Genomic DNA, 22,565 nt, shown 5'->3' on the forward strand with positions numbered 1-22,565 from the left:
TGTAAACTATTTGAGGTTAAAATCTAGGTATTATCTCACAGCTGTTATGAGATATTTGTTGTACATATAAATACCCCCTCCATGAGAGTATTGGGGGTGGTGTGTAGATTTCCTTAGACTTTGTTGTAATACTGAATTTTTGGAATAAAGAGCTGTTGGAAATAAAACTGTTGCATGGCCTACTGGATGAAGAATTGAAGCAGAGGATTTGTCACAGAATTCTTGAATCAACCTCCGGACCAATAAGTCCTCTATATCTTGTGTTTTATAGTTTTCTTGTTTATTATATCATCTGTGTTTCATAATCTGAATGGTAAAGAAAAAGGTTAATTTCAGAATTTGCTTAACTGCACTCTGTTTTCAGTCTTTATTATTCTTTGTGTTTTCTTCAGAATTAGTATAAACAGTGAAATCTTAATTGCTCCGGTTTCTTGATTCTTTCATGTTGATTATTTGCTAAAGAATTCTTAACTGCTCCTTATTAGTAATCATCCATTTTCCCTCTTTCAATAGGTTGAAGGATTCTTAACTGCCCTTCACCCATTTGAGCCCATTCCATCTGTTTCAAGCCTTGATTTGTTCCCTATTTGACTTCCTTGCTCTATGAAGCCATCCTCTGTCAAGAAACCAAATCCAGAAAACCATCTTCTTTGAATCCATTAGCCCAATGGAATGAACTACTCTGTTTTACCTCTTTGTTCTATTGAATCTCACCACCCAAAACTCAAACAAAACCCTTGAATTTCATAACTAGCCTAATACCTTTAAAAAAAAAATCTAAATCATAAAGAGAGAGCCCTCTCTGAATACAAATTGGCTAGATTCTGTATCTAAAAGATTGGTCTGTGGTTACCTCGGCCTCCTTTCCCCTTCTTACAACTTCTGGGAAAACTTGAGTGATAATAGGATCCACCGGAGTATGTCTGCTTCTCGAGGCCAAATGCCCATGAATTTGCAAATGATGGCGTGATCCTGCATAAACTATCTGGATTTCTCCAGGCGATGGTTTGGGATTACTACTCTTGGATTTTTCATTGCCTTAGGGAGGAATCGCCCTTTCATATGTGTTTTCCATAGATCTCCTTGTGCTAGTGCTTCATATTGCTTTCCTTGTAGGGTTCCTGTGTTTGCTGCAGAGCTCGCATTCGAGTGTTGGCCACTAGTTAGGATTGCTTTGAAGGAGGGGGCCAATCCTAACCAGTCAGAGGGCTATGTCAGGGACGTCAGTGGAGACATGTTTGGACTGAATATTGAGTACTGCAGAGTGCAGGCAACAGATCTGAGCCCTAGCACTGCAAAACCCTATCGCAACGAAACCCTAGCTATTTACTCTTTCCAATGTAGTTGTAGTATTATAAATGTGTTTCATAGCGAAAGATAATGAAATTCTTTCACAAGTCATCAAGAGAAATCCACACCACACTTGTAATCTAATGCACACTTTGTAGGAATGTAAATATCACACTTCTTAATCTAAATTGCAAGAAAATAGATTCACACATGAAAAAAGTAAATCACACAAGCATCAACTATGACTTTCTCTAGTATTAAGGTGATCTTGGTTCCTATAAAAGAAATGAAATTGCAAGTGCAATATAATATAGTAGATAAAAAATTATCAAACCATGCTTTTTTTATAAAGGAAATAGAATGATGAATCATATGTTATAAACGAAATAATAAAACCAAACCAAATTGAAAACAAAGCAATCACAAATCTAGAAATTAAAGTATTCTAGTGTTTGTGCAAAGTTGTAACAATAAGCTAAGTCACACATTACTATATAAATCTCATGAAATGATTAGTTTGTAATTAATAACATTATTAATGATTGATTTGTAGCAATAAACCTATGCTAGAGAGTTGCAATGATATTAAATATTAGATTTGTAACAATCAAAATTTAGAGTTGCATTAATAGGAAAAATAAAGTAATTGCATAAATAACATGAACTATAATTTTTTCCTCAAAAAAATAAAATAAAAAAACCAATGTTGTAATATGAGTAAAAACAATACTTGGCTAAGAAGGGGGGCCTACCCCCTTAGAAGAGGCATTGATTTATGAAAGCAATACAATGCTAGATACTCAGGACACCATAAATTGAACAAGAATGGAATGGAACTTTATATTGCAGGAAATTGGGAATATGATTACAATAACTAATTAACCAATGGACTAGTTCTGATCCTACTTCTGATTAACTAGCTCAAGTAGAGGATATGTGTTATGAAACCAGCTCAAGAAAAGATAGAAAAGATAGATCAACGCCTTAGAATTCAGCCTCTTTGAGGTGGCAACCTCCTTTACATTACATAAATGAACAATTCTTGGATGATACAAATGACAAAACCTCCTTTCTATATATAGGAGTCTAAGGAGTCACAATATAATCCAGCCGACCTAACAATAATAATATAAAGCCACAAAAATAACAATAGAGGGATTCTATGGGGCACAGAAATAACAACATGGGGGTAATAGGGGCACAAAAATATAAATAAGGGGTATAACTACAATAGTAATGGATGCCCATCTCCTTCAAAAAAGTGTTGTCCTCAACGCTTGAGTAGTTCTAGATACTTCTGCATAAAATTCTCATCCTCCCATGTGGAATCTTCAACGGATAAGTTCTTCCACTTGATAAGATACTCTGAAATTGATCGATTTCATAGCTGTCGAGTTCTTGTTTCTGTGACTGCTTCCGGTTCCAATATAATTTTTCCTTCCTTGTCAAGTTCTGGAAATATTGTTTGAACTGGGAGCTTGTCACCTATAACCTTCTTTAAACATGAAACATGGAAAACTGGGTGCAATCGAGAAGCTGCAGGAAGCTCCAATTTGTATGCCATAGTACCAATCTTTTGCAACACCTTGTACGGACCATAATACTTTGGTGATAATTTATTATCCTTCTTAGCTTGCTTTAGGGACATTTGCTTATATGGTTGTAGCCGTAGGAATACCCAATCACCTACATCAAAACTTCTTTCACTGCGATGTTGATTTGCCTGTTGTTTCATTCTATTTTGTGCCAACACGAGGTTATCCTTTAAGAGTTGGAGGACTTGTTGTTGATGTTCGATGTGATGTTCCACTGCCTGAACCTTAGAATTTTCTCTTAAATATGATGTGATGGATGGTGGTTGATACCCATAAAGTGCCATAAATGGGGTCATTTTTGTTGCTGTATGGAAGGAAGTGTTATACCACCATTCAGCCAGAGGCAACCATTTGACCCATTGTGTCTGTTTATCAGATACAAAGCAACGAAGATATCCTTCCAAACATTTGTTTACTATCTCAGTTTGCCCATCAGATTGAGGATGATAAGATGAGCTATGAGCTAACTGAGTACCAAGACAAGAAAATAATTCTGTCCAAAAATTTCCAGTGAAAATGGGATCTCTGTCACTTACAATAATCTTTGGGTTTCCATGTAGCTTTTGAATTGTTTCCATAAATGCAGTAGAAACTGTACTGGCTTTAAATGGATGTGATAATGCACAAAAGTGTGCATACTTGGTAAGTCTGTCAACTACCACCATGATGACACTCTTTCCCTCAGACTTGGGTAAACCTGTGATAAAATCCATTGAAACCTCCTCCCAACGTTGGCTTGGAATGGATAAAGGTTGTAATAGACCCGGTGTCTTAATTGTTTCAACTTTATTTTGTTGGCAAACCAAACATTCCGCCACAAACTTTTGAATATCTGATTTAAGGCCATCCCAAAAAAATTCCTTCTTAACCCTGTGGTAAGTTTTTAAAAATCCTGAGTGCCCTCCTAAGGGAGAAGTGTGCAATTCCATAAGAATCTTTTGTTTTAGCTGGGAATTCTTACAGAGGTATAAGCGATCTTTGTACCATAATGAATCATTTTGCCAGCTAAATGTATCAGACGTACTGGAATCTTGTTGTAGCTTTCGAATAAGTGCCCACACTTCTTCATCATTCTTCCATTCCTCCCTTGCTTCGTTTATCCAATCTGGTTGGATAATAGAAATGGCGCACAACAATGCTTCCACATCCTCATCCTTTCTTGAGAGTGCATCTGCCACCACATTTTGCTTCCCTTTTTTGTAGATGATTTCAAAGTCATAACCCAACATCTTTGTGACCCACTTTTGTTGCTCTTCAGAGGATAATCTTTGTTCTAAAAAGTATTTAAGGCTATCATGATCCGTTTTTACCTTGAAGTGTCTTCCCATTAGGTAGGGTCGCCATTTCTTAAGTGCATGGAGTATTGCCAACATTTCCTTTCATAAATAGCTTTGCTTAAAAACTTTCCCTTGATTGGACGACTTTCAAAAGCAATGGGTCTTTCATCTTGCATTAGAACAGCACCAATTCCATTTCCTGAAGCATCACATTCCACAATAAAGGTTTTTGTGAAGTTCGGTGTAGCTAAGACCGGTGCTTGGCACATTGCCTCTTTAAGATGTTCAAAGGCCTTTGTTGCTTCTGGAGTCCATGAAAATGCATCTTTCTTCAATAATGTTGTTAGAGGTGCTGCTATTCTCCCATAATTCTTAACAAACTTGCGATAATACCCTGTCAACCCAAGAAATCCTCGCAGATGCTTTATGGATGTGGGAATTTTCCATTCCTTAATGGCTTTAATTTTGCTAGGGTCTACCTTAACTCCTTCATGAGATACAATATGACCCAAATATTCCACCTCCTGGACTCCAAAGAAACATTTGGATCTTTTTGCATATAATTGTTTCTCCTCCAATAGTTGTAGCACCTTGTCAACATGTTCAACATGATCCTTCCAAGACTTGCTGTAGATTAGTATATCATCAAAAAATACTAACACAAATTTTCTAAGGAATGGTTTGAAAATTGAATTCATCAAACCTTGAAATGTTGAAGGTGCATTGGTAAGGCCAAAAGGCATGACCAAAAATTCATAATGACCCTCATGAGTTCTAAATGCCGTTTTCGGAATGTCTTCAATCTTCATTCTGATTTGATGATATCCCGAACGAAGATCCAACTTGGTGAAGTAAATTGATCCATGCAATTCATCCAGTAATTCATCAATGACAGGAATGGGGAACTTATCTTTAATAGTGAGCTTGTTGAGCTCCCTATAATCCGGACACATGCGCCATGATCCATCCTTCTTGTGCACCAATACTACTGGAGCAGAGAAAGAACTTTGACTTGGTTGAATTATACCAGCCTCTAGCATTTCTGCAACCATACGTTCAATTTCACTTTTTTGGACATAGGGATATCTGTACGGCCTGATGTTTGGAGGAACACTTCCTGGAATCAGATGAATAGCATGATCATGATCACGCATAGGTGGGAGACCTTTGGGAGTCTCAAATACCTTGGAATGATTGTCCATGACTTTTTGGAGATCTGGAGAAATAGATGATTCCGATGTGGAAACATCTAGCGAACATAATTGTGCAATTACACCTCTTTGCTCCTTTTTTAGAAGCTTTGTCATACCATTAGAGCTGATTATCTTTCCTGGTTTCCCTGCAATACCCCTTAATTCAACTTCCTTTCCTTCCGTAGAAAATTTGATGAAAATTTCTTGAAAATTAAAAGCTATTGTACCCAAGGATTGTAGCCATTGGACTCCTAGTACAACATCAGCACCTCCCATTGGAATGGAAAGCATTGGGCTAGTCAATACATATTCTCCCATGGATAGCTTGATATTATGGCACTTTCCAGAGCAATTTATTGTTCCTCCATTTGCAATCATCACTTGACACTCTGGTGCTGGATATAGGAAGCAATTCAATTCTTTTGCTACCCTACAATGAATAAAATTGTGGGTGCTTCCTGAATCAATCAACACTATTACCTTTTTCTTCTTGATTTGTCCTTCTATCTTGATGGTTTGAGGAGTGGTAATTCCCGCCAATGCATTACAAGATATGGTCGGATTTATTTGTTCTTCATCTAGGCTTTGTTCCTGGAGTCTTCTTCTTTTGACCTTTCTTGCTCCTTTTCTTCTTCCTCTTCACAATCTATGTAGAATAATTTCTTCTCAGCACACTTATGACCTTTAGTGTATTTGCTATCACAACTGTAACAAAGCCCTTTTGCTCTTTTTTCTTCCAATTGTTTTGGTGTCAACCTTATAGGTTGTGGAAGACTAGGGCAACAACTCTTCCGACTTTATAGTTGTGACTGGTATGTTTCCTGGTTGCCATAATTTTGCTTTCCATTTTTCTTGCTAACCTGAATGCCTTCTCTAATGAATCAGGTTCCCAAAGGCGAACATCATGTTGGATATTATCCTTTAAAGACCCTATGAACACATCAATCCTATGCTCCTCTGGAATATCTTTTACCCTTATGTTCAATTTTTGGAACTCCTCAATGTGCTCCATTACTGAACCCTTTTGTTTGAGACTTATCAATTGGCTAAAAAAAGTGTTGCTTTTTGTATCTTCATAATGTGCTATCAATTCTTCCGTAAAAATTTCCCAAGTGATAAATTTTTTACGAGAGCAAAGCCATTGATACCATACAAACTGATTTGGTTCCAAATATACAGTTGCCATACGTACCTTTTGTGTGTTTTGCACATTATTGAGATCGAAGAATTGCTCCATCTGTAATATCCATGTGGCGGGATCCTTGCCATCAAACTTCCTCATATCGATTTTTGGAATATGGTGGGTCTTCGATCCAACATTAGAGTCTATGGAATCATGATTAACATTACTTTTGTTCACATCATGAGTTTCCTTTACAACCTTTTCACCATTAGTAAGTATTTCTTGTAGAAAATTTGTCAAATCTGTCTTCAAACCTGCCATGTCTGTCTTCAAATCTGTCTTCAAATTTGCCATGTCTCTCTTCAAATCTATCTTCAAATCATCCATCTTAGCTTCCACGCCATTTATCTTTGATTCCACGCCATTTATCTTAGCTTCTATTAGCTTTTGTGAGCGTGACATTTGTTGCACTTGTTCTTGTAATTTTGATATATCATGTAGCATTTCTTCCTCTTCTTCATGAGTCATGCTAGAGATTTCAGGTTCCTTACTAGGTGTTTGCATTTTCTTTCCTCAGGGCATCACTTACCGATAATAATGCTTTACTATGCCCTTTTAATTCTGTTAAACCAAGCTTACACAAAAATTTAAAAAAAAACTACACACCTTTTTTCACTTTATAGAAGCCTGATATTGAATCTGATGTATCTCTGTAATTTTGGATCATCCAATTCTGAAATTGTGACCTGTAATAGCCTTCTATGTCCTCTTTCCAATGCCACAAGTCTGACCCAAATTGGATTCTCCAAGGAAGAGTTATGTGAAATCTCCCACAGTGACTTGCTTTTAGACTAGTTCAGTAGAGAGAACTTGTACGACGTGCTAGGAGTCACTGTTTCAACCTTTGGATCTGAAACATGCATACAGGAAACTACAGTGCGTCCTCTTTCTGTACCTTCTTACGAAATTTCAATCCAATCCCCAGAGAGAAAGTTATGACGATTTTCCCCAGGTCACCTGTTTTGAATGTAATTCAGGAGTCTGCAAAAAGACCAACTTCCTTAGATCATATCTCCGCAAATATTGCGCGAAAAGCTCTAAAATTCGGACCCAAGGTTCATCATGATTTATTCTCAAATGGGTTTTTTTTGCGACTTCTGAAACGTCACAGAAAAAAAGTTATAGCGAAAATTCAATGATGACCTGTTTGGAGCAGCGAAACCCTAGAATCCAAAGCTCTGATACCAAATGTTATGAAACCAGCTCAAGAAAAGATAGAAAAGATAGATCAACGCCTTAGAATTCAGCTTCTTCGAGGGGGCAACCTCCTTTACATTACATAAATGAACAATTCTTGGATGATACAAATGACAAAACCTCCTTTCTATATATAGGAGTCTAAGGAGTCACAATATAATCCAGCCGACCTAACAATAATAATATAAAGCCACAAAAATAACAATAGAGGGATTCTATAGGGCACAGAAATAACAACATGGGGGTAATAGGGGCACAACAATATAAATAAGGGGTATAACTACAATAGTAATGGGGTAATCACTAGCATTATAGGGACCCAACAATATGGTTTTATATATAAAGATTTACACCTAAATTAAGCAAAGAATTTTATGGACAACGATGAGAATTAAGTTGTTCTATCTTGTTAAATTTATTTTCCAAAATATAAAAAAAATCAGCAATACGATGATTTAATAAGTTGTGTGACAAGTGGCATTTGAGTCATCATCCCTTTTTAAGTGCCTATTTTCCTGTATAACTTTGTTTATGAGAAAATATGGTTATTGATTACATGGCTAATCCATAGGAAATAGTTGTTCGATTGAATGATGTGCTGTCATAGTTGTCGCATAGTTGCAACATTGTTTCTTTAGAATTACAACAATAGACCCGAGCAAGAGTTGCAACAACAACTATGGTGAGAGTTGTAAAAATTGTACTAAGGTGAGAGTCATAACATGGTGAGGTGAGAGTTGAAACATGAAAGGTTGTTGCAATAATGAGGTGATATTTAAACACATAGACTTGTAGTAATGATGATAACAACCCAGAGTTGAAGCACTTGTGACCACAACTCAAAGTTGTAGCATCTAGGCTCAGGCAGAGTTGCAACAACTACGCCTGAGACTTGCAACACTTATGTCTAAAAATATTGAGGTAGTTGCAACACCTATGCTTGGAAGGTACCTAGATTGTCTTGTTACTTGTATACCACTCTTAGTATAGAAAGGTGACAATTTCCTAAAAATGTACAAGAAGGAGCATTAGAATGGCATAACAAGAGGGTAATCACACTTTGACAAAAAATGCATCATTGTGTATGAAAAAGGTATTAATATGAGATGGAAACAAGAAAAAAATGGACAAAAAGGTATTATATGGGTGATAAAATGATGCCACTTTGGGCACCCATCATCTCCCCTTAGCCAAATTCATTCCACGTCCATATGCAACCAATAGTCAATCAAAGTTTAAGGTGAGGTTCCCATGGAGGTTGTTGAGACTGTAATCAATCTTCCCTACCTCATGTGTGTAGAGGTATCCTCCTCTTACTTGAATTTCCTTCCAGTAGGCCAATTCATCCCTTCTAGATAACTTGTATTACTTCTTGTATTCCCTGGTTGGTAGCCAGATCATTGGATAGGGAAAATTTAAACCTATCCAACTATCTCCATAACTTTCTTTGCACTTAATACATGTATGCACTCTAGTTCTACCTTCACATTGTTGCGATTAAAGAGGTCCCTTTTTTGAATGACCTACCTGGCTTGTTTCCATAGTTAACTTCTCCAACACTTCAATATATGCCCTACAATGTGCAATAAGCTCTTGCCTATTTTAGGCCATCAACTTTGCATGCAGGGGAGGTAAAGTCCATTTTATGTGTATGTTAAGGACTTGTAAATGCCTATGATACTCTCCCCTAACCCATAGATTGTTTTTGAGATTGTTTTTATAATATTATGAGCATATGCCCAATCAAAATAGTTTCTTAGGTTAGACACATATTCTCTTAGTTGGAGTTCTAGATTGGATCCTGGAACAAGAAGACATTATGTTGGTATAATTAACATAAAATACACTTTTCCACATTAGTACATGCAACCTAACCTAATTGAACCTCATCGTGGAACCCTTATGTCGTGGAACCTCATCTAACTAACTCACATCATCGTGTCACTTCATTGGAAAGAACCTCCACCTCATCATCGGAAACACCTACTTACTTAGTGGAAAAACCTTATTGTGTCACTGTGTTCCGTACCGGTAAGTGAAAGGTGAGGTGAATGGGGAAGGCGGTAATGGGTAATGCGGATTGAACGGAATACGGGTATGCATACTAGTTGAGCGATCCATCGCCAGGTTGTTGTGTCTATAATGAATATGGATAACTTTTTGTGGGTTTGCTGATTGGATCATCCCTTCCATGCAACTAGTTTCATTTTCCATCTCCGTTCCCTCACTTCTGGGGTGCATGAGTGCTATATACGAACCCTCACGCTCACTCTTTTTCACTTGCATGAGGTCGAACCCTTTCTTTCAAAGGAGAGGACTACTTGGGTCGTGAGAGAATTTCACTTTGGAATTGAGATGATTGGGTCCTGCTTTTGACACTTGACCCGCCGTCAGCGCGATTTATTGCACTGAAACAAAATATTTAAGCCCTATACCAATGCCTTTACCATTGAGTATAAGTCCCAGAATACACTTGTGTACCCACCCACACCCCCTTGAAGTTTTTATTTGCTTTTTGAGCCTCATAAATTTAATTAGACAACGCAACATCCCTCATTGGTGAATTTCATTTTCCCCTTATCCATGAATGCAACCCCATGCAAATTTTTTGAGTTTCACACTTAGGTTTGAGCCTTACTTCCTCACCAAAGAAGTCAGAGCCTCTCAATAATACAATTTCCTTTCCCACTAACAAATTTCCCATTTTCACTAACAAATATTGCCGAAGCCAAGACGACATTGAAACCTACAAAACCCAGAATTTGTTGGTGATCGTGACTCTCAAATTGAATAGTAAGACTTCAAAAATGTAGTTGAGGAGCTGATCTCAAAATACATACTAGTCATTATGCCTTTCCTTTGGAATAATACAAGTATCTCGTATAATAAAATATTATAGTGTGAAGAGGGAGCCCCGTAGCTAAGTGGTAACTCCACAGAGTTGTATCTTTTTAATATCTAATCTATTCACTTGTTTATCCAACTCAAAAGAAATATTTTCTTCAAACCTTTCTTCTTCCCATCTAATTACATGGGTTTCAAAGTACTCAACCCACTTCTCTGCCAGTCACCTAACAATTTAGTGATGTTATTTGATATGCATCACCTCTTCTTCATATGATGCTAATAGCTGATTCCACCCATATTCTTATGATTCATGATCCACCTATCAGGGATATCTACTTATGTGGCTTTTTCTTATGTTGGTTTATCCCTTTTTTTAATAGATATCTCAATCAAGGTAGGTATGGTATATGCTATCTGGACAACTACTTCTTGAGTTTCCCTTTTGTAGGTTTGGTTTGTCTCTCTTGCTTTAGGGAGATGTTCCCCTAAAACAAGGGAACCTATTTCCTAGGCAAGGAAGTATAGTTTCTCAAAATATATCCCCCTTGAGTTCATCCCTCAAAAATTTAATGGTGGTCTAAAGTTCCTTTCTTTTCTTCTCTAACATACTATTCTTCCTTAAAAGTGATGCATATGGATGCATGAGACAAGGATTACTTACTACTCTATGCCTCTTGATTTTAGATGTCTTCCTAAATTTTGGGGCAACAATAGCCTCTTTTGTGGGCATGGTGTTGGCTCGGGGGGTCCTGACCCAGGTTCAGAGTTAGTTGCACCAACCAACAAATCCCTACACTACTAGCCCTTTCGGCAACAACCCGCGTAGTGCAGGCCACAGTCTCACCCGAAGCAGTATGGGGGATGCAAGAACCAAGTTTCTGCATCCAGAGATGAGTGTGATGTCTTTTAGTGCCTCAGATATGCCTTCACGTAGATCAATAAGCCCTTAGGGCTCGGTACTACAACTCTACCAAAAAAACCTTCAGACCTTGCGAAGGTCTATGATAAGCCTTTGCGGACCCTTAACAGTTGATTTATCCACTTACGCACATTTGAGAACAATCCTAAATTAGTGTTTGCACATATCTACTTAAGTTATTTAGTAAACATAATACAATTCATCACAGTCTTTGCGAAAGTACTTAACATGCATTGCACACATTTATTAATTCTTATTCAAGAGAATCGTGTATCATTAGATCAATATTTCATAAACACATTATTCATCCACATCATATATCGTAAACAGAAGTAAATAGAGATAAACATATATACACAGGATTTCTTTGGTAAATTTCTTTATTTACCTTCAATTTAGCTTTACAGACTCAAAAATACCCTGTGGACTCAGCTGCAGGGGTCCGCGCACTCAGCACTAGACTCTACCTAGGCCTCTGCGCACTCAGTTGCATAGCCTTTCTCTCCTATCTGACCCACTTCTCTGTGCTATCACTTCCCTTCTATTGACCTATTACTTCCAAGTTATCTATAGACATGCCTTAGACTCTCTAAGACACACCTATTTATAGCCTTTTTCATACAATCCCATGGTATGCGGACCGTGGGTGGATCTCAAAACCGACTCACATTTTACATAAACAAGGGGCTAAAACACCTTTGACTCCTAATCATCTACACGCTCTGCATCCAAAAATCATGGAGACTTTACATTATTTACAAAAATATATCAAAACTTGGGTTATTTTAACCCCAAAATTGACCTAGGGGATCCCATCCCAACACATGCTGAGAGTGGCTTCTTCTTCTTCTTCCTATTCTTCTTCCATGTAAACCTCTAGAATTGGAGCAATGTAACACCCTCCTCCCACATTTACCCAAGTTAACCCGTCTGATGGGTTAAACATGTGACAAGAGGCTACTATGATGTGATTCAACTCCCCATGTATAGTTAAGGAAGTGGAACCGACAAAAAATACCATTCTGACCTTCCACACATGTTATAGAACCTTCAAAGCCAACCAACCTTTCTAGGTGACCAACCCCTGAGACAACTTGACATTTCACTGATGTGGACCCTCATCCACTCCCATGACAATCCATGCATGCGACTGACGCCTTCCAGTTGCTTCCACAACAAGGCATGCCAATGATTGTGGAATTTTTCACCTAGTTTTGAGCCAACGACCTCAGATTCTGTGCCACATTTTTAGGGCAAGGACTTAGGCCACCGCCCAAAACCATCATGAAACTTTTAGGAATGATAAATGACATTAAAATAAAGGTAATAATGAAAACACTTGAGTAAGGGTTTGAGTGGACCCCTACTAGCCATGACAATCATTTCATCAAACATGTCACAAATATGCAATCTACAAGTCATAACAACAGATCTGAGCATAGGGGTCTCATAATTATCTGAGATTTATAAAGAAGCATTGTTTCCATATCATAATATTTGAACTATCATCTATTAGGTCATATATTCATTATACATCCATTTTCTAATCAAAACATGATGAAAGTTGTACATCAAGTCTGTCCTAAAACATACTCATAACCAACATATAACCAACAAAAATAATAAGGATATAAAAACCATAAAATTCACATATAAGCTAGTACATCTATACATGAAATAACAAGGAGAAGGACCTATTATTAATGAATTCAAAAGCCAAATAGGTTTGGGACTTCCACGAACCACCCCACCATAGATTGGCTGAACCCAAATTTTCTTTTAGCTAATCACCCCTTTGCCATATTCCAAGCATGAATGTGGGACTCAAAACCGAATCAAACCAGGTTTCCTTAGGCTTTGTTGCAATTCCAACCAGATCTCTAGGCCTTAAACAAGCATGGATGCCACCAGATTTCTCCACCTACACCATGAGGAATTTTCCTATCTCCTAGTCTCTTGGATTTACCATATATTCAACCATACAATGGTTGAGGATTCCTAGGCATAATCAAGACACCACCCTCCAATATTTACCGTATATCCCACCATTCATCAGCCGAGGATTCCTAGGCCCACTGAGGAACACAAAATACGACTTTAACACAATCCCACCTTCTTCGGTTCAGGGATTCCTAGGCCTTGTGTTCTTTCTTTCAGATACGACCTCACTCAGTTTCAAAACCATCCAATAATCCAATTCAACCAAATACAAGATAACCCATAACACGATGGCTATTTAGAAATGGCAAGGCAAGGTTGAAGAACACTATCACACCTAGAAAAGCCCATGGCAATGATAACAAGAGAACCAAATACACACATGCATGCCAAATATAGCAAGAAAATCACACATGCAAATCGATACTTGCAAACAATCTGGCTATAGCTGCTAGATTCTACTCTTCCTTGCTTTATCTTTGATTTCCTTTGCCTTATTGGTCCTTCCTTTGCTTTCCTTGATCCAATGCTAGAGTGCTCCAAGAAAACTCTAAGTGCCCAAGACTGAGAGAGAGAGAGAATAGACAAAGCTCCAAAACTGAACTGAGACAAGGTACCAACTGATCCTTAGAAGCCTCTTTATTAATGAGGTCACTATTTTCCTCAATTTTCCACTATTTTCGATCATTTTCCTCTTCACATGCAACCTATGACCTTTCAACTTCCTTTTCTCCTAATTTCCATTATTTTCATAAATAAGATGCCAATTAATGCTTCATGCCTTTCCAAAGTCTTTTCCATTGCCTTTGCTAATTTACATAGCCATAATAAACCAAATGAACACCCACACTAGGATGTTTTGCCCAAGATTCAGCCTCGAATACATGTCCCATGACCTCAGTTATTATTTTGCCTTTATTAACTTTTATTACATGGAATTTTGACAGGGCTATTACAGAACTCTCCCACTTGGGGGAACATCGTCCTCGGTGTTCAATGAAACCTACAATGAACAAGGCTGTTGAGAAGAAAAACATACTACCCATGGAGGTTTATAGCTTAGCTCGATGCAATATTTACAATGATCAACCTGCTAAGAAGTAAACCAACATGAAAAACATAACAACATGATAACCATAATGACGTGACATCCATACTCCTGATTGGAGCTTTATAACACAACTCATGGCAGTATTTACACTCATATACATATGTACATATACCAAAATATCACACCAAAACATATACCAAAAACATTCGCTCAACCAGCAAATAGAGAAGGATACATAGCCCACATTTGATCTGCCATCTCCCATGTAGCTTCATCAGGCCCAAAGTTCTTCCATTGCACTTTAACTCGCTTGATTGCTCAGTTTTAGAGCAAGAACATCTTTCCTTGCAATATACATTGAAGTTCTGGCTAGAATTCTCCATCTAGCTCCACCTCCAATACATACTAGTCAATCACATGATCAACATCTTTAACATACTTCTTAAGAAATGACATATGGAAAACATCATGTACTTTCACTATCGGAGGTAGTGCAAGTTGATAAGCTACTAGCCCAATCCTCTCAAGGATCTTGAAAGATCCACAAAACCAAGGTTCTAGCTTAACACACGATCCAATCCTCAAGGAGCTATTCTTCGGCTTGATGCACAAGTACATTTGTTCCCCAACCTGAAACTCCTTAAACAACATGTTCGGATCTGTATAGATTTTCTATTTGTCTTGTGATGCCTTTAGATTCTTCTTGATAACCTGCATTTCCTATTCCATCTCTGCCAACATGTCTAGTCCTATCAATACCCTGTTCACTGGATCACTCCAACGGATGGGAGTATTACAAATATACCCATATAGTGCCTCAAATAGACTCATCCTCAGTGACTCCTGATACCCATTATTATAATAAAACTCAACCAATGGAAGGTACTCCTCCCATATCCTTTGATGATGCATCACATACATCCTCAACATGTCCTCCAATATCCCGTTGACCCTCTCTGCCTGTCCATCTATCTGCGGATGATAAGCTGTGCTGAAGGATAACTCTATCCCCAAACCTGCAAAAAATGCCTTCAAAAATTGGAAGTGAACTTAGCATCCCTATCTGACACAATATTTCTTGAAACACCATGCAACCTCACTACATCTTTGATGATTACTTGTGCCACATCACTAGCTAAATAAGTAGACTTCATTGGAATGCAGTGCACTACCTTATTCAACCTATCCACCACAACCATGATGGAATCATGCTGTTTAGATGTACTCGGTAAGCCTATGATGAAATCCATGGAAATGACCTGCCACTTCCACTTTGGAATCAAAATCAACTGTAGTAGTCCACCTGGATGCTTACATTCTGATTTCACCTGCTGAGAGTCCAAGCATCTAGCCACAAAATCTGCCACATCCTTCTTAAGATTCATCCAATCATAAAAATTCTTCACTTTTGTCAATGTCTCTGGTATCCTAGGTGAGCTGAATATGGTTTTGCATGAAACTATCGCAAGATAGTAGTCTTGAGGTCACTGTCATTCGACACATATCCTGTCCCTAAATCTGACCAAACCATCTACTGTAAGACAATAATCCACATCTTGATCACCTATAACTACTGTAACTTGTGCCTAAGCTCCCTATACCTATCATCTTGTGGTCCTACCTATAAGATCCGATCATGTAATTCTGTCCCATAAGACTCCTTAGTTGCTATATGATTCACCTGTACTCTACTTTCTAAGAGCATATGCAACCTTGTTCTGCTTACCTTTGATGTACCTGATCTCAAAGTCAAACTCACTAATCGTGGCCAACCATCTAGACTTCCTGGAATTCAAATTCAGTTGATCAAATAAATACCTCAATCCACTATGATCGCTCATCAATACAAACCTCCTGCAAAGAAGATAGTGTCTCCACATCTTAATGCATGGATGATCGCTACCAACTCAAGATCATGTGTCGGATAATTTTGCATGTGCTCATTTAGTTTCTATGACTCATAGCATACTACCTTTCCTTCCCGTATTAGGACTCCACCAAGTCCTCTCTTGCAAGCATCTATACACACCATAAAATCTTTGTCTAGATCTGTAATATTTAACATAGGATCATTTGTCAACAACTGCTTCAATTGCTCAAAACTAGTTGCACATTGTAGAAAATCCTGTAGATTCACAATCTCATGCAATCTACTAAAACAAGAGACAAGAATCTACTTCTACTCTTTACAGCGGAAGCACATAAAAATTGAGCAAATAATAATCGACAAGAGGAAGAAAATCAATGGCACATAACACAATAAATATCCGAGGAAAGCCACATCTCAAAACCCCACTACTATATTGTATTAATCCGGAAAATCAAGATAAAATTACAATTCTTGTTTTCTCTAGAACAATCCCAACACTCAACAAATTCAATCTCCAACTCATAAGCAAGCTCAAGGCCAATGCTTAGCCTCTTCACAAGCTCTCCAAGTCTTTATTCCAATGCACCCTTGGTCAAAGAATTTGGATAAATACAATATGCTCCGCTCAACCTTGAGCTCAACTTGCACAAGTATTTTCTATCCTCCACCTGATGACTTCCTTTGGCCAATACTTAGCAAAATTTACAAGCCTCTAAGCTTCTAATTATTGGCCCAATGTACGAGAGAATTAGTCTGTATTTAAAGGGAAATTCCTCATCCAAAACTGTGCAATCCCTTCAAGGATTAGTTTCTGGTTTCATGCACTATTAGTACAACTTATAAAATTATACAACAAATAGTACAATGTCCATGCACTCTAGTCTCAACTGGGTCTTTCTCAAAATTGACATGCATGAGTTTCTAATGAGGGAATATTCAGTTAACTAGAGTAGCACTAGTTGAGTGCACTAATGCATCAACTGACTGTTAACTCACTATTAGTTCCTCAAATAGTTTGGAACTAATTTAACTGGACTTAACTCAATAAACTGAGCTAACTAATTACCACTCATACTTAACTCATCCTGGACCCCTATAATATAGGGAGAACATATACATGACTTCAGAAAGACTTCCAACTCAAAATTCCTAAGTTAACTAAGTCAAATCACTCTAGTTAACTATTACAAGTTGCTATGAGAATAAAATTCGATTTTAATTCTTAGTTTAATTCAAGGACAAATTAAACTGGAATTTCTAGATTCTATTTTTATCATTTCTTGTTGCTATTTTCAACACTCCCTCTCAACAAGAAAGGAATTCAACTCAATCCCGATCCTGAACCTTTGGAATGTTCTGCATGCAACACTTCTCTCGAGTGTTGTTGCTCCAACAACTCCAGAAACAAAAAACACCTAACCTGAATCAGAATGATGCCTTTGTCATCAAAGTCTCTGACTACTATTGCCTCTATCGATTGAAAACTCTGCGCTTCTATTTACTTTTCCTTTCTTCACTTGTTTTCAACCCTCTCTACCCTCCTTTAGTATCTGACTGCTCTATCCTCTGTCAATTTGATCTCTGACTGCATCAATCCCACTGATTCCTCTTGCTACTTTGTACTTTGGGCTCCCGTAGCAAGGTATGATCCATGAGATAAAAACACTCAATGGACCCTACCCAATTTCAACTCTCTTGGGACTATCACTTCAATTCGCCCCACCTCTCACCTAGAGGTATGGCTGCATGTGATCCCTCTTCCCACTTGGCTCGAAATTTCCCCCTACTGGAGGTCTCTACATGAATGGATGTGTCCACTCGGTCTCCTCTCAGCTTCTCCAATTGTGGCTGCTCCACAATTATCTGAGACAACTTCTGAGACTCGTTCTTTGCTTGAGTGGATATCTCCACGTGGTCTCCTCTTAGCTTCTCTAGTTGTGGTTGCTCCATAACTTCCTGAAGCTACTTTTGAGGCTTCTCCAAGGGCTTCATGTTGAGAGGTAATTTAATCTCCCTCTCAAACACTAGGTCTCTAAACTTTTCCTTTCTCCTCAAGGCTTTGCATGCATCTTGAACCTCAAGAGCATACAAGTTCTTGACCCGTGCACTGATTTGTTTCACCTGTCCCATGGTGATGTGTCTAAGGAAAACCTTTCCCTTACTAAAAACCACATCATAGCCACGGTCTTCCAATACTGCAACTGAAACAAGATTCTTCTTTAGTCCTAGAACATAGATCACATCTGTGATCCTAAGAGGGGAGCCAAACTCCCTCTGAAAGGTAATCGTACTGATCCCAATAGCTCTATACCTCTTGCCTCTTGTCATCTCCAAACTCTATGCTCTACATGAGGTCTTTCTCCTCAAAATCACTAAAGAGATCTCTATTCCCCATCATTTCGAATGAGGCACCACTGTCAAGATACCAAACACCTCCCATGGAAGTGCCGACCATGCATGTAATGAGAGTGAAATCAAGTTCAAATTGTGAAGCTAGAGCTTCACCTCCTACCGCTATTGTCGGCTCCTTCTTGCTTGATTTCTTCTGTGGGCAGTTCTTGGCATAGTTCCTGTGCTCATGATAGTGAAAACAATTGATTTTCATCAAGCCCATCTTCTTTCCGCCCTCCTCGCCTTGGGACATATTCCCCTTGGCCTTCTTTGCCTTACTCACTAAAGCAAAATCCTCTTCCAATTCCTTGGAAGAGGTCCCATCTCTGGTGTTCATCCTGCATCAAATTCGACCATAGTCGTTCCCAATCTGGTAGGTTCTCTTGACCATTGACAAAGTTCTAATAACTATGCAAACTCTTTGGGAGTCCAAGAAGAAAAAGGCTCACCATATCTTCCTTTGTCACGTCGTCACAAAATTTTCTAGAAAAAGAGCTGATTTTAAATCAACAATATCTTCCTCGTCCGAATTCCGATTCGGCTGATTTTTTTTAAATTTGGGTATTTTTCGCAAGGAATCCAGATCTACTATTTGTTTTTGAAAAATTTACACAACAATTTTCATATACTCTCTACAAACTCATGGCCCAAAACTCAAAACTTCGAAATATACTCTAGTATATTGTTCTCAACTTCGATACCATGTAAAAAATCCTATAGATTCACAAGCTCATGAAATCTACTAAAACAAGAGACAAGAATCTAATTCTACTCTTTACAATGGAAGCACATAAAGATCGAGCAAATAATAATCAACAAGAGGAAGAACATCAATGACACATAACACAATAAATATCCAAGGAAATCCACAACTCAAAACCCCACTACTATATTGTATTAATCTGGAAAATCAAGATGAAATTACAATGCCTGTTCTCTCTAGAAAAATCCCAACACTCAGAAAATTCAATCTCCAACTCATAAGAAAGCTCAAGGCAAAATCTTAACCTCTTCACAAGCTCTCCAAGTCTCTATTTCAATGTGCCCTTGGTCAAATAATTTGGATAAGTACAATATGATCTGCTCAACCTTGAGCTCAACCTGCACAATTATTTCCTATCCTTCGCTTGATGACTTCCTTTCGCCAATACTTAGCCAAATTTCCAAGCCTCCAAGCTTCTAATTCTTTGCCCAAATCCTGAGAGAATTAGCCCGTGTTTAAAGGGAAATTCCTCATCCAAAACTATGCAATCCATTCAAGGATCAGTTCCTAATTGCATGCACTATCAGTACATCTCAGAAAATTATACAACAAATAGTACACTGCCCCTGCACTCTAGTCTCAACTGGGTCTTTCTCAAAATCAACATGCATGAGTTTCTAATGGGGGAATATTCAGTTAACTAGAGTAGCACTAGTTGAGTGCACTAAAGCATCAACTAACTATTAACTCACTATTAGTTCCTCAAACAGTTTGGAACTAATTTGACTGGACTTAACTCAATAAATAGAGCTAACTAATTACCACTCATACTGAACTCATCCTGGACCCCTATAATATAGGGAGAACATATACATGACTTCAGAAAGACTTCCAACTAAAAATTCCTAAGTTAACTAAGTCAAATCACTCTAGTTAACTATTACAAGTTGCCATGAGAATAAAATTCGATTTTAATTCTCGGTTTAATTCAAGGACAAATTAAACTGGAATTTCTTGATTCTATTTTTATCATTTATTGTTGCTATTTTCAACACACATTCCTATGTCCATTCAAATTTCTTACCTTTCCTCTGTAGTGATATAATAGGATATGAAATGTGAGAGAAATTCATGATGAACCTCCTATAATAACTTGTTAGCCCCATAAATCATCTTATCTCATCCACATTTTTAGGAGCTTCCCACTCCATGATAACCCTTATCTTCTCTCGATCCACTACTATGCCTTCCTTGGAAACATGTCCCAAGTAATGTACCTAGCTGAAAAAAACTGCATTTGTTAAGCTTAGAATACAACTGATGCTCTCTTAGTAACATCAACACGGCTGCTATGTGCTCGACATGCTCTTCTATTGGGTGTGGAGCTTGATTATCTTCTTTATTCAGATGTATCACCGCATTGGACCCTAGCTCGTAATGGGGTGGCAATGCCACCTGTTTATTCTCCGCCAGGGGGAGGCAACGATGATGTAAAATATTGTACTTTTGTAGTAAATCTAAGTCGTTCATTAGGCAAATGATCTGATGGTAGAAGTTATGTTTAATTTAGGGTTTTTTCCCCTGGAAGGAAACCCCTTGCTATATATGAGGGAATTGTATTGTGGCCATGGAGATGTGAATTTTGAGCGACAAAAGAAAGATGAGATTATGTGAGAGCAAAGAGGAAATTACAACAAATTTGCTGTAGGTTGTATCTCTTCATTTTTCTAGATAATATAAAGGAAGGACAGGTTGTTTCTCTGTGGACATAGCCCAAATTAGGTGAACCATGTATATTTGTGTCTCTCTTGTTTTATGCGTTTTTTGTGTTTTTATTTCTGCAATATTTTATGTGTTCTATTTCTATGTAATATATAATTTTAAAGAACTGGCATCAAATTTGAAGGTCTATTTGGCTGATAAACTCATAGGAGAGAAGGGTCCCTGGTTCCGGTGGGAGCAATGGCAAAAGATGACAGGTTTAGGGTCGAAAAATCTAACGACCAAAACTACTAGCTGTGGAAGATGTAGATGGAAGGTTATCTTTATAAGAAAGATTTGTACCTACCATTGAGAAAAAAGACAAAGAAGATGACACATATGACAGACACAGAATGGGATATTCTTGACAAAAAGGCACTTGGAACAATACGGAAGTGCCTAGAAACATCCATAGCCTTTAATATTTCAAAGGAAATGACAACAAAAGGTTTAATGTCGGCATTGGCTAAACCATATGAAAAACCCTCGTCCTCAAATAAGGTATTTCTTATGAAGTGTTTATTTAATATGAAGATGTCAAAAGGTGGATTTGTTGTTGATCATTTAAATGAATTTAATACGGTTACTAGTCAGTTAAATTTTGTAGGGGTAAATTTTGATGATGAAGTTAGGGCTCTATTATTTCTATGCTCATTTCCAGAAAGTTGGAATGGTTTAGTTATGGCCATTAGTAACTTTGTCTTTGGATCTAGTACTTTAAAGTTTGATGATGTTGTTGGTGCAATCCTTAGCAAGGAAATGCGATGGAATATATCTGGTGAGATATCAGGTAATGCTTTGAACGAAGAGACTAGGGGAAGAAAAATGGAAAAAGGAAAGAGTCGAGGATTTCACAGTAAGTCAAGGAAAGGCAGATACAAGTCCAGATCAGGGATCATGTGTTGAAAATGCAGGAATAAAGGACACTTGAAGAAATACTGTAAGTCTCAGAAGGGAAAAGAAAGAGACGTGCAACAAGAAAATAATCATGAAGCGAATGTGACAGGTGATGTGTTGCAAGACACTTTGATTATTTCATTAGAAAATATTATTGATGCCTGAGTGGTAGATTTAGGGGCCTCATTCCATGCCACACCTGATCGGAAACATTTTCATGACTATGTTCAAGGAGATTTTGGACAGGTTCGTTTGGGTGATGATAAACCTTGTAAAATCATTGCAAATGGGTAAAGTTTTCATAAAACAACAGAATGGAAACCAATGGCTAGTGAAGGAGGTAAGGCATGTACCAGATTTGAAGAAAATTTTAATTTCAACAGGGAAGTTGGGAGGTGAAGGCTGTGTAACTACTTTTACAGATAAAACTTGGAAGGTCACTAAAGGAGCCCT

This window comes from Pinus tabuliformis, chromosome 2_2, assembly GCF_031772625.1.
Source record: "Pinus tabuliformis cultivar Carrire ecotype Pingquan chromosome 2_2, CPIR1, whole genome shotgun sequence".
Classification (NCBI taxonomy): Eukaryota; Viridiplantae; Streptophyta; class Pinopsida; order Pinales; family Pinaceae; genus Pinus; species Pinus tabuliformis.